Source organism: Aythya ferina (genome assembly GCF_964211825.1).
Source record: "Aythya ferina genome assembly, chromosome: 2".
Classification (NCBI taxonomy): domain Eukaryota; kingdom Metazoa; phylum Chordata; class Aves; order Anseriformes; family Anatidae; genus Aythya; species Aythya ferina.
Genome location: NC_140297.1, coordinates 103,266,468 through 103,280,598, shown reverse-complemented (window position 1 = coordinate 103,280,598; position 14,131 = coordinate 103,266,468).

Below are 14,131 nucleotides of genomic sequence, written 5' to 3'. Positions count from 1 at the left end.
TTTAGGTAACCCCAAAGAACAGGACATGTGGAGGACCTTTGTAAGGTTGAGAGCAAGAGTAAAGCGCTTCCAAGATGCCTTCTCACTCTGTGAGAAGATTTTGCTTTTTCTGTAGAAGCTCTTTCACAACATCAGAGATGTTGTAATGTCAGAATAACTATGACTAATTTTCTGCTAAGCAAATGGCAAAGCAGGAGTATCTTTAACCATGTATAATTTCACCTAGTTTTAGCTCCTTACTTTCTGCCATTTTCACATAATTATGTTTAAGTGAGAAGTATAAATAAAGACCTCTTACTTCTCTAGGGGCAGCTGTAAAGCACACTTTCCTGATTAATTTGCAGAAGACTCCAGTAGTCATTGGCTTGTTATATAAAGAGAATATATACATATGTATATATTTTATGACTATTATTTTCATTTTTGGAGTTCAGCTTCTACTGAAGCTGGTGGCAAGCAGTGTCGTTCATAGATTTTGGAGTATGTCATTGAGGTCTTGGGAGCAGCACTAAATGAAGAATCACCAGTAGGTACTAGATGTTTTGTGGGAATGTCTAACTGAAAAAGAAGAAACTCATAGCTTTGTTGAGCAGGGGCTTGGAGGCTAAAATAGTCAAGGATAGGGAAATACTCTGGAAAAATAAGAATAGTGCTGCAACTAACATTCGATTATTTTTTTTCAATTAGCAATTTCCAATAGTCAGCAGAGACCCATAGTTACAATACTACCCATAGTTACAATACTACAACTGAAAAGAAGCAAACAATCTCAGAGATCCAACTGGCATCCATGAGAAGCAATTAAGTGAACCAAACTTCAGAGGAGTTAATTTAAGTAAATATGGGAATTTTATCCTGCTATGCATCTGAGCTCCATCACAGCCTTTCTCTCACTCCCCTTCATCAAAGGAAAAGGGGAGACGTGTCAGGAAAGGTCTCAAAGGCCGAGATAAGGACAGGAAGATCACTCAACAGTTATCGTGACAAGTAAGACAGACTCAGCATAGGGAGATTAATATAATTTATTGCCTATTGCTAACAGACTACAACAGTGAAAAACTAAAAGCAAACTAAAAACACCTTCACACCAACCACCCTATTCCACTTTCTTCCTCTTGAACAGTTCAGGGAATGGAGAATGGGGGCCATGGTCAGTCCCTAATACCTCATCTCCACTGCTCCTTCGTGGTCACTCTCTGCCCCTGCTCCAATGTGCAGTCCCTCCCATGGGATGCCATTATTCATAAACTGATCCTACATGGGCTTCCCACAGGCAGCAACTCTTCAAGAACTGCTCCAATGTGGTTCCATACCACAGGGTCCATCTGTCAGAAGCAAACTGCTCCAACATGGGTCTGTACCACAGGGTCCATCCGTCTGGAGCAAACTGCTCCAGCATGGGTCCCCCATGTGTGGCAGCTCCCCCCAGACCATCTGCTCCTGCGTGGGCTCCTCTCCACAGGCTGCACCATGGAGATCTGCTCCACGTGGGACCCATGGGCTGCAGGGGGGCAGCCTGCTCCACAGGCCGGAGAGGAACTGCTGCTCTGGTACCTGGAGCACCTCCTGCCCTCCTTCTGCACTGACCTTGATGTCTGTAGGGCTCTTTCTCTCCCTTTTTCCTTTTTTTTTTTTTTTTTTTTTTTTTTATTCCTCTCTCCCAGATGGTGTTGCACAGCATTTTTTCTTCCCTTCCTTAAATCTGCTCTCCCAGAGGCCCAACCAGCATCACTCACTGGCTCAGCTCTGGCCAGTGGTGGGTTCCTTTAGGAGCCAGCTGGAGTTGGCTCTGATCTGACATGGGCAGCTGCTGGGCTCTGCTCACAGAAGCCACCCTTGCAGCCCACGCTACCAAAACCTTGCCATATCAACCTAATACAGTAATTAGAAATAGTGACCATGGATTGTAAACAATGCTTTTTTCATGAGATGAGCCTGAAGTGCCATTCTGTCATAGTTGATTGCATAATGTTGTTTGAGGAGTGGTCAGTAATTGTGAAAGTAAATTAAATTGCTATTTTTGTTATTATTATTATTTATAGAAGCACTGAGCATATGGCACCAAATTGCATTATATTGTTGAATTTTCAAATACTGTTCATAACTATGAATAGCTGAAAAACAAGGCTGTTTGGCTTTCAGGAGGAAAAAAAGTGCTGTAAAATATCTACCAAGAAAACGAATTTGACACATGGGGAAGCGACCTCTCTGTCACTTCAGGTTTTAAATATCAGAGTGGGTCGTTTTTGGAAATATACTCTGGTGTACCACTTGAGGGATAGCATTCTGCATTAATACCAAAATCAGCCATCTGAATAATCTTGAAAATGCTAGCAGTGTTATCCTGCTTGAGTACAGGCCAAGTGTTAACAGATGGAAGTGAAGAGGGGATAATCAGCTGGACGGCAACAAAATATTTGCCAGTGTCAAAGAGCATATTGATAATACAAAAGTTCATAAATGAATGAGATGCTGCTATCAAGTACAAGACATAATTCTATATACATGAAAAGAGACAGGTATTTTAGGTAGGATCTGGACTGAGGTAATGAGGTATCCAGTAATGATGGACTCTTGAACCTTCTGCCTAATTCCTCAAGTAGTGAAAGTATATAAGCTCCTAAATTTAAAGTAGAGGTTTCATTTCAGAGGCATTACAAGTCTAGGATAGAGTTCTGACCACTCAAAAATCTCTTCATGCTGGCAGGACTGATAACTTATCTCAGACTAAACCTAACTGTAGCCAGCACGATACCTGTTTCTCAATCTAAATCCACCCATAGATCTAACTCACTGTGAGTTCTTCAAATATACATCATGCATAGCTCTTTTTTCAACAGACAAAACAAGAACAAAAACATTGGAGGAGAATGCAGTGGTCTGATGGATCCTCTTCTATATCATTTGTTGGTCAGAAGCACCCACCTTTCACACAGAAGACATAGGGACAATGGTCTTTTCTCCTTTACAGGACGCTAACCAAAAACTCTTAACTCTTAAATGACCTAATCCTTTGTCTGCTTCAGCATACAATGTATTTTTGTTACTCAATAAGTATGTGAAATCATTTTCATAATATAACCACACACATTAATAAATTGTATTAGAAATAAGGAGATGGACCCTCAGCCATCCACTAATAGCTGACACATTTTGGAATAAACTAGTACCAGAATAAAGTGTATACTGCCTTCTCAGGTCAGGGTTCAAATCTCCATCTGTTACACTAACTTTTTAATATATACAAGTGCACTTCCTCTCAGTGTAACCACATGTGATTGGACCACAAATGTTACACTGTTAACTAATCAAGTAGTTTTGGAGGGAGAAATCTGATGCTGCTGAAGAAAATTTGACAAATGTAATCTATATAAACAGTTGTCAGCTTGAAGTTCCAATGTTTTGGGGTTTTGAGTGAGTACAGGGGAAATGGATTGTAGATTACCCAGAAAAGAGCAAAACAGCATGTGGTGGTACTCTTCTTACAGGTCTTATATTTCTTATTTCTATTTATATTAAGAAGTATTTAATGGTCACCACCAATTAAAAGCAACAGCAACAAAACACAAACAGGCGAATAAGAACATTCTGATTTTATTACACATGAAAATAAACTATGTTTATCAGACTGCACAAGCGGAGTAGAAGAAAAAAAAAAAAAGTAATTTTTCTTGGTGATGGTGTTTTGTTGTTTTTCCATATTGCAAAGACTCTTCTTTCTTGAGGAGTTCTCCAGCATTGTAAGACTGGAGTGCTCACAGGCTGAAAAGTGCCTGGTGTCACTGTCAGCAGAGAGATATAGGATGGTGCTACTGCCAAAAGCCGCAGTGCTGCACTCTTTCTCTATCCGGGCTGCATGCTCCTGCCAGCCCCTTTGTGTTGGAGCAGTTGGCAGTCTCATTGCTACATAATTGTTCGTGCAGACACAACAGGGCAGCACAGTTTCAGGCCAGCTTAAGTAGATTGTGAAACCGCATTTTACAAATTCCAGCTGTGTAGAGGGGTAATTTTAAGTCCATTCATGACTATCTCAAACACTGCAAACGGAACAGTTCATTCTTACTTTGGAAGCAATTTTATCAAAGTCTTCAGTGGAAGTGTTTTAAATATGTCAGTGGTGATGTGTACAGCAGTGAGATCTCAGGATGATTCTCAGCAGCAGGTCAAAACAATGCACTACAAAATTTTAAGAATATCAGATTCAGTGGAACAATACCTGTGCAGAGCTACACCAGTGCACGTTTTTCACCATGGAAACTTGTTACCAATTGTATAAATTAATGCTAACAATGTTGTATTTATGGAAGCATTTAAGTATTCAAGGCTTGCTGTTTAGATTTTAGCTGTTTTGTGACCTATCCGTAAATGATGCTTTATTAAATAGAGTAGATTGCCAAGTTAATCATAACAAAACCAGAAAAGTGATAGAGGAAGGGCTTTTCTTTTCCTTGCTGAGTATTTTCCTTGTGTATTGGAAGTCTAAGAAACTATTGAAATAAATACCTTCTCCTCCTCACAGAAAACAAGAATAACAACTACAAAAACAAGTAGGCATTAAAGCTGGAGCCAGCAACCAACATATGATTCCTTTTTTTGCAGAGGTATATCAGCTGTAAATTTGCAATACTAATGTAAATTCACTGCTGTGAATTCAATGAAGTGCGTGCCTTTTTTGTTCTTTCTACTGACTTCATAAACCTTGGATTTGGGCCTAAATCCCTATACCATTACTGGTCACTTTCCATCAGTTATAAATACAGTATGCTTATTTGTTAGCACCAAAAAATTAAAATTAGCTTAAAGAGATTTTTAAATATATTGCACATCCCATGAGGAATATATATGTGAAGTGTTCATGCTGGATAAGCAGAACATACAGGGATAGCAATTAAATCGTAAGACTGAAAATAAAAACTTTTATGATCTACACCATTGTCTCCAAATTATATGATTAAGGAGATACTAAATTAGACATTATAGTGAAAGAGTACAACTACAAATCTTAACTAAGCATATTTTTTGTATTTCTATTCATTATACTAATGTTCAGGTTTATATTTAGTAGCTTTAGAAATGTTAAAAAACTGTAAAGCTACGGATTACAACTCATATGGGTTGCAGCAGTGATTAATAGTATCTCCTGTTTTTGCTTTTTATAAACCAAACAATATTTAAGACAGCTATTAAGACGATTTACATCATAAAGAATTCAAACTACTTGAACAAAGAATACTGTATTAAAAGGAGTGTGGGCAGGAGTAACATTATTATTTCACTCAGAACAGTGAAACAGTCAAATTCTCAGGTTAAAGTGGAATATCGCAGTTTGTAGCACAATGCTCTGAATTTACATAATACTTATCCCGTTCTACCTAAACATCCTAAACGATTTGCTGTCAATAAAAGCCACATTCATCCAACTTAGTGGGATATCTTGCTTTGTACAACCCTATTAGATTTAATAAAATTACTAGGAAGTACTACTTCATGGAGAGGTATGGTTCCACAAGTACTTTAAACTAACATTAATGAGGGCTACTTGGAAAGGACTGATCTACTGCTCATCATATCTAGTTGCTTATTCCCATTTCCTCCTTTTTTCCAGGATAAGGGTTTATCACAACTGATAAACACAAAATCACAGCATCTCATCCGGTGAAATATAGTTTCCAGCTATTTTCCCTCAGTTTAGTTCACCTGGTGTAAGGAAATGGTACATATCTTCAGGCAGGGATTGGTAAAAGAAAAAAAGAAAAAAAAAAGAAAAAGAAAAAAAAGAAAAAAAGCAAGTTCTTTTTTGAGACTACCTTAAGGTAAACAGCCTTTGTAAAGCTGACTGAATCCTTCCACACCTAATTCTCCTATTTTGTTTTGAAACAGAAGAGGTTTAGAACCCCAAATATTTAAGTAAGCCTTAACAATTTGAGAATTAGGCATCCAAAATGTCAAAAGTATAGGATATCAAGTCTTTTTAAAGTACGAGTTCATTGTTGCCCAATTTTGTCAATGGTATATTTTAAAATTAGTCCCAAGCACTAATGATAAGAGGCTAATTTTAACATTTACTTTGCTAAATGTTAAATACATTGTCACTGTCCTTTAATTCATACGATACAAGTGGTGCAGAAATATTAAGGTCATAACAATATACCAGTGAGTTGCAAAAGATTTAGGCTGTTTTACAGACAACACTGTGTAAGTGTTACCTCTCAGACTGGAGTGAGAGATTTGTATTAAATTCTTTTGGATTTAACCCTGATTTTTCAAATACTAAATTTTGGAAAGATTCCACTTTTATTACAGCTTTTCATGATAATTTGTTTTTGCCAGCAGGTTTCTTTTTAAAATGTCTTCTCCATCTGTACTTTGTTATTCTGAATGCCTTTGTTGTCATTATCTTTTACTTGTAAATGTTGCCAGAGAGATTGTTTGTCTCTACACAACACAGTGTAGCACCACATGCAGGTAGCATGTAACCTGCTGTTACAAGTTAGCTGTAACAAACTTAGCTAACTGTAATAGATAAATGCTTTAATGAAATAGATAACATGCTCTAAGGAAACTGCTCCTTCTGGAACTTAAACCAATACATTAAAAATTACCCTGAATATTACTTTAAGACAGTGGTATAATTCTTAGCTGATCCACTTTAAAGAGAAGGTTCTATTTAATTTTGGGGAGTAAAGTTAGGACGCAAATTGGTCACTCTATAGATCATTACACAGAGAAGTTATACTGGAGGGTTCATAAATTAACAGCAAGAGGTATGAAATGATCAAACAGTTGGAACATGAAGCTCAAAATTTAGTGATATATAAGTTCTACATTATTAACAGTGGTAGTAATTAAGACTGGAAGACCTCTTCAAAGAGTATGATGGATTCTCTGTAATTTGAAGTCGTTAATTAAGATTGGATATACCTCTCAAAAGATATTATCAAACTTGATAATACAAGAGCCATCAGGGTAAATTCAAAAGTTAAACTCTATGAATTTTTCATCACATCATACATGGCATTCATTCATCTAGAAAAATGGAAAAATATAACGAACATTTACAAAGGTCATATAAATAGTTTTTGTATAATGGCAATTGAATTTCTCTCTGTTCTTCTAACATAACTGCTTTTGGAACCAGCTCAAGACCCGTCAGCAACACAGACAAAAAAAAAAAAAAAAATGTTGCCATTCTAAGTCTGGAGAGGGAGGTAAGGCTGATCCTTCAGCAATAAAAGAAGCCATAGAGGGATGAGGTAGACATGAACTAGAGATGGCAGAATTTCATGCCAAATTTACTGCCTCTTTTCCCTCCCCTAGTTCCACGCAGCCATAACTCCTAGTTCATACACCTGTTATAAATGAAGTCTCAACTCAATATGAATTTTGTAATATTTATACTTATAAAAGGTATAAAAGCTATAAAAGGTACAAAAGGCAAGTAAACAGCGCTGGGTGTGTGGGGAGTCTATGCTCCACCAACATGCACACACGAACATCAAACATCCTAAATATACAGAACATTGCTTTACATACTAAACCCGAGTATGCCTATACATAACGTACAATCAGAAAAGGTAACAAACAATCCTTTCAGTTCCATGACTTAAAAGTCTCATTTTTCCATTGCTTTTCTTGATTACAAACAACAGTCTCCATTTTCCATTCCTTTTGAACAATATGTCTTGCTTTAAGTTGTTCAGTAATTCGGTCTTTGGGCCTTATGAATCCTAATCTTCCCAGGTCGAAGAAAAACATATCCATCTCCTTTTCAAGGCCAATAGGGCCTGGGTCAAAAGGCACGTCCAGGTCAGCAGGGGGCGTAACAGCAAAAGCCTTCTATGGCTGTAGCAGCAGAGGGGCCGATGGCGTAGCAGACAGATCAGTAAAGGAGCCCGTAGCTCCCTCGCTATCTGGCAAACCACACGTTTCTGACTGTGGTCCCACATGGCTCTTTAAGGCCTCAGAGACTGCTTGCCAGGTGCTGAGCAATCCCACTGCAATCTTGTCGGTTTTAGTTGCAGAGTCCCACACCTTGACCTCAGGCTCCCATGTTTCAGGCTCATAAACTGTCCGATTGTTAAGAAGGAGAGTAAGCTGTAAGGTTACCAGGACAGTCTTTGTTTCTAAGGACGTATGATTCCCCATAATGTGCAACTGCTTACCAGCGAGAGGCAGTTGTGTGCGTGGGTCAGCTTCTCTCAGCTTTAGCTTCTTTCTAGCTCCGGTGCGCCCATTTGTAGCGACTTTCAGTACCAGCTTCTCTGAGCGGTTTGCTGAGTTTGGCTGAACCTATCTTCATGAGGCGATCAATGTGCCTGTTCCCGTCCTGGTCTCCGTTCTGCTAGCCTGTTCCTTTTGATTCCTTCTTTCTACTTCTTTACTTCTTTATTGTGACGTAACTTCATCGTGTTGCCATTTTTTTTTTTTTTTTTTTTTAATCTTGAGGGCAGGCTCCCCTCTTATACCCTTCTCTCCACAGCAGTTCTTTTCAAAACAACTTTTCATTGGTCAAACAACTTTGAATATAACAACAACAGCAAACACCCAGAAACTTCAATGCCTTAACGGCTGGAGAACAAGCAACCCGAGACTGCATGGAGTCTCCTGAATCACCCTTCTTTGTTCCCTCTAAACTTTTTTATATTCCTGATGGCCTCATCGTTAAGAGTCTAATGTTATCTCAACCATGGGGCTTTCCGACCCCCATGGCCACACTCCCAAATCTCCCCATTCTTTATTAATATCAACCATTTCCTCGACACGAATTGCCACTCCATATATAACACACCCAGTAATATTAGCTAACTAGAGTGGCTTTCCAGCAATATGACATAGCTAGGGGAAGATAATTAAGCTGCCCATTGCAGTTTGCTGCCTAGGCAACTGCATCTTCTGCCTATGCCTGGAGATGGCCCTGATCGCACTAGCGATTCATTAAACTATCGTGGAGTTCAGAATCGTGGGATTCTGAACCTGAGTAACCATTACAAGGCCAATTTAAAACAACAGTTCATATACAGTATAAGACATTGTCTTGCTTATAAGACTTTAAGAAGGCCATTTAAAGCAACAGTTTATATGTAGTGTAAAAGAGTTTGTCTTGCTTATGAGGCTTTAAGAAGTCACAGATACTTTTACAGAGGTGTTGTATATCAATGATAAATTTTACATGTACACATACATGCAATGGATATCCATGGCACACATGAAAAGTATTATTTTGATAGGAATGATGTATTCACAAAAATGCAAATTCACTCAACTGCACTTTTTAAATATTACTACTGAAAGGTAATAGACATAAGAACAAAAATATTAATCCATGCTTCAGAGTGCTTCAAACAAGTGCTTCAAAGAACAGTTAAGCAGTTTGGAGGATTACTCATATTTGGGGATTTTTTTCTTTCCAGAAAACATGGCAACTGATCTGTATTCTAATTGTCAATAAACAAGAACTTTGGGTTTTAAGTATTTTGTTTCACTTTTCTACCACACACAATAAATCTCCCTCCATCTCTACATCCTTTGTAATATATTCACAATGGCAACAGCACCAGACAAATACAAGAAAAAAGATCACAAAAAGAAAAAGGAAAAAAAAAAAAAAAAAAAAACACGACTTAAATTGTGCTGACCCATGACAGTCCCACAAACACAGGATTATGTCTGGCAGCCAAGAAGACAGAAAAGTGTCCCCTTGTAAGCTCTGCACTCCTCCTTCATTCTCTCAAATCCACACAGTTTTGCAATATACCCAGAAAACTCTCCAAGTTCCAGTTACATTAGCTCAGAGCTCATTCGAATTCTGAGACATGTACTGTGCTAAAAGTAACAAAGAAATTTCAGTGAATTGCTCTGAGGGTTTTTGTTGTTGTTGTTGTGGTGGTGGTGGTTTGGTTTGGTTGTTTGTTTTTCTGACAGTGCTCTGTAAAAATAAATGACATTGATATTACTGATTGATGGGGTCAAGCATATGAAATCTCTTGAAGCTTTGAGAAATGAGAAAATTTCTAGTCATCTTATCTGTTCACATTTCTAGATTCCCCATACCTTGGCAGTTCATCTGTCAGGAGCCATGTGTCCAGCTTTCTCCAGGTAGTTGCCTCTTGACCTTTGACACCATAGCAATGTAATGAATAAAAAATTAAGAACTTTCAGTAGCTACTAAATTAACATGACTGCTTTGAATATACTAGAAAATAGCATAAACCTGTTCAAACTGTTGTTCATTGTACAAGCAAAAAGTGAAGCTTTTCTTTAAGAAAAGCATCAGCATGTTAGCTTGAGAATATCAAACAGGAGAAATAGAACAAAAGAGGTAAAATGTTTTATTTCCATAATTAAAATATATATTATTAAGAAAAGTTAAAAATAGAAATATTTACTTTCAATAGGTAAAACAGAACAACAGAACAACAGTCAACAGAAGAAAGTTTAAAGTATAAACAATTTAAAAAATATCATAGAATCATAGAATATCCTGAGTTGGAAGGGACCCTTAAGGATCATCAAGTCCAACTCTTGACACCGCACAGGTCTACCCAAAAGTTCAGACCATGTGCCTAAGTTCACAGTCCAATCTCTTCTTAAATTCAGACAGGCTCGGTGCAGTGACCACTTCCCTGGGGAGCCTGTTCCAGTGTGCAACCACCCTCTCTGTGAAGAACCCCCTCCTGACGTCCAGCCTAAATTTCCCCTGCCTCAGCTTAACCCCGTTCCCGCGGGTCCTGTCACTAGTGTTAATGGAGAAAAGGTCTCCTGCCTCTTGACAACCCCTTACGAGGAAGTTGTAGACTGTGATGAGGTCTCCCCTCAGCCTCCTCTTCTCCAGGCTGAACAGGCCCAGTGACCTCAGCCGTTCCTCGTACGTCTTCCCCTCCAGGCCTTTCACCATCTTCATAGCCCTCCTCTGGACACTTTCCAACAGTTTCATGTCCTTTTTATACTGTGGTGCCCAGAACTGCACACAGTACTCGAGGTGAGGCCGCACCAGCGCAGAGTAGAGCGGGACAATCACCTCCCTTGACCTACTAGCGATGCCGTTCTTGATGCACCCCAGGATACGATTGGCCCTCCTGGCTGCCAGGGCACACTGCTGGCTCATATTCAACTTGCTGTCTACCACGACCCCCAGATCCCTCTCTTCTAGGCTGCTCTCCAGCGTCTCATCGCCCAGTCTGTACATGCAGCCAGGGTTTCTCCGTCCCAGGTGCAGGACCCGGCACTTGCTCTTATTGAACTTCATGCGGTTGGTGATCGCCCAGCTCTCCAACCTATCCAGATCCCTCTGCAAGGCCTTTACGCCCTCATTTGAGTCCACAACTCCTCCAAGTTTGGTGTCATCAGCAAACTTGCTCAAAATACCCTCTATTCCTACATCCAGATCGTTTATAAAAATATTGAAAAGTACCGGCCCTAAAATGGAGCCTTGAGGGACCCCACTGGTGACCGCCCGCCAGCCTGACGCAGCTCCATTTACCATAACCCTTTGGGCCCTGCCCGTTAGCCAATTGCTCACCCATCGTATGATGTTTTTATTTAGCTGTATGGTGGACATTTTGTCCAGTAGGATCCTATGGGAAACCGTGTCAAAAGCCTTGCTGAAGTCCAAAATAATCACATCAGCTGGTTTCCCTTGGTCCACAAAATATATAAAATATAAAAATATATAAAATATAAAAATATATTTCAAACATTAAGTATTTCAAAACAATTCATCTTTTATTTTAAACTGGCCTAGTTTCCCAAACCCCAATAGTTTAAAATTTCCTTCCAGATCCTTCCAGATTTCCTTCCAGACAGTCTTCAAAGGAGACTAGGGCTACTCACCCCACACCCCTAAAAGAGATTAAAGGGGAAGGGGGGGGGGGGGGGAGGGAGGAAAAGGGGGAGAGAGAGAAGAGAAAAGAGAAAAGCAATTAGGAAAGCAAGCATTGGCAAGAGGCACTCAAAGATCACTCATTTGACCTTCTCATATAAAATTAGATATGTATCCTAAATTACCTACTTTATATTAAGTTAAACTGTGTCCACTAAACACCTCTTTTTCTCCCAGCTATATAAGAAGTCTAGATATCAAATCAAAATACAGGTGACTGGTTTAGATATGCCAGCATAAATGGAGATGAATCGAATGTCTGGTATCCAGGCCAGTATTATTTGAAGTGAAGAAGATTCTATTGACTACTTCTCAAACATGTCACTATGTCATTAACATTAAAGCAAATCAATGTCTATTTCAATCTTGAAATATTGCAATTTGTGATGTATGACATACCCTTTAAGAAAATTTGTGTGCTAGCCCGTAGCAGTGAGGCTTACATAACATCAAATACTGGATGAAATATTTGTACATCAGCCATACACTGTTCAATAATTTAAAAACTTTATTGAAATCCTGCTGCAAATTTATTTTTAAAATGGCATATTTAAAGAAATACCCTGCTATAAAAGAAGTTTATTTTCATTTCAACAATAATATGATACTGCAATTTTAAGAGTAAGCATTTTGATGAAGTAATATACAACAAACATAATCGTTATTTTCAAATCCTTAAATAGGGGTTATGAATACCATTAGCTATGTGTCCACCATTGACAACTCTATAAAAAATATGTGTAGGGAAGAGGCAGGAAAAGCAGGAAGGAGTGAGCAAAAATGTTCAAAGGGATTCATTAATTAAATGCTGAACTGTAGGAGAGAATACATTAAGAATTTCTTATATGTTGTGTTATACAACAACAAACCTGAATAACTTTATCTGTATCAATTGATTGATTTAAATATAGGACATATTTGTTTGTGATTGTGTAGGTGGCAAGTCTGTATTAGAAGTGGATTTTGTTTGATTGAAATTGAGGAGTAAGGATAAATCCTAGTTCTTTAACCAGGAAAAAAAATCAACAAAACAAACAAACAAAACAGCTTCTTCAAAGATAGTTTTCTGTTAGAATTGCTTTTGAAGTTGAGTGCCACTAAGTAAAGGAAAAGTGAGATAGCCTATTCTAGAATGGAAAACAGAGGAACCTCAAATACTCAACAAAATATTTTGTCAATTATATTGACTTTTCCAATCAGCTCTTTGAACAGCAGCTCACTTTTCCATTTCTTATTCTGAAATTCTATCCAAAAAGCAAAAGTAGACAATGTTTGCTATAATGCTACAAAGGCAAATTAAAATGGATTTGTGAAGAAAAGGTTCAGTTTATGATCTCCAGTTACTACAGAATAACTGTTAAGGTTAAATGAAGAGGTCATCTGGTGCAACCCCTCTGTTCAAATCAGGGACAGTTAGAGTAGGTTGCCCAGGACCATGTCCAGATGTTTTTTTGAAGGTGTTCAAGGAGGGAGACCCCACAATCTCTCCGGACAACCTGTGCTCAGTCACTTGCACAATGAAGAAGTGCTTCTTGATATTAAGATAAAGCCTCTTGTGTTGCAGGTTGTGCCCATTGCCTTTTGTCCTGGCACTGGGAACCGTTGAAAACAGCATGGCTGCACCATCTTTGTGCACACACACACACTTTATGTATTTATACACATTGATGAGATCCACCCTGAGCCTCCTTTTCTCTGGGCTAAACAGTCCCAGATCTCTCAGTCCTTTCTTTCTTTCTTTCTTTCTTTCTTTCTTTCTTTCTTTCTTTCTTTCTTTCTTTCTTTCTTTCTTTCTTTCTTTCTTTCTTTCTTTCTTTCTTTCTTTCTTTCTTTCTTTCTTTCTTTCTTTCTTTCTCCCTCTCCCTCTCCCTCTCCCTCTCCCTCTCCCTCTCCCTCTCCCTCTCCCTCTCCCTCTCCCTCTCCCTCTCCCTCTCCCTCTCCCTCTCCCTCTCCCTCTCCCTCTCCCTCTCCCTCTCCCTCTCCCTCTCCCTCTCCCTTCTCCTTCCTTCCTTCCTTCCTTCCTTCCTTCCTTCCTTCCTTCCTTCCTTCCTTCCTTCCTTCCTTCCTTCCTTCCTTCCTTCCTTCCTTCCTTCCTTCCTTCCTTCCTTCCTTCCTTCCTTCCTTCCTTCCTTCCCTTTCTCTCTCTTTCTCTCCCTCTTTCCCTCTTCCCTTCTTCCTCTCTTTCCCTTTTTCTCTCTTTTTCTCTTTCTCTCTTTCTTTCTCTTTCTGTCTTTCTTTCTCTTTCTCTTTCTT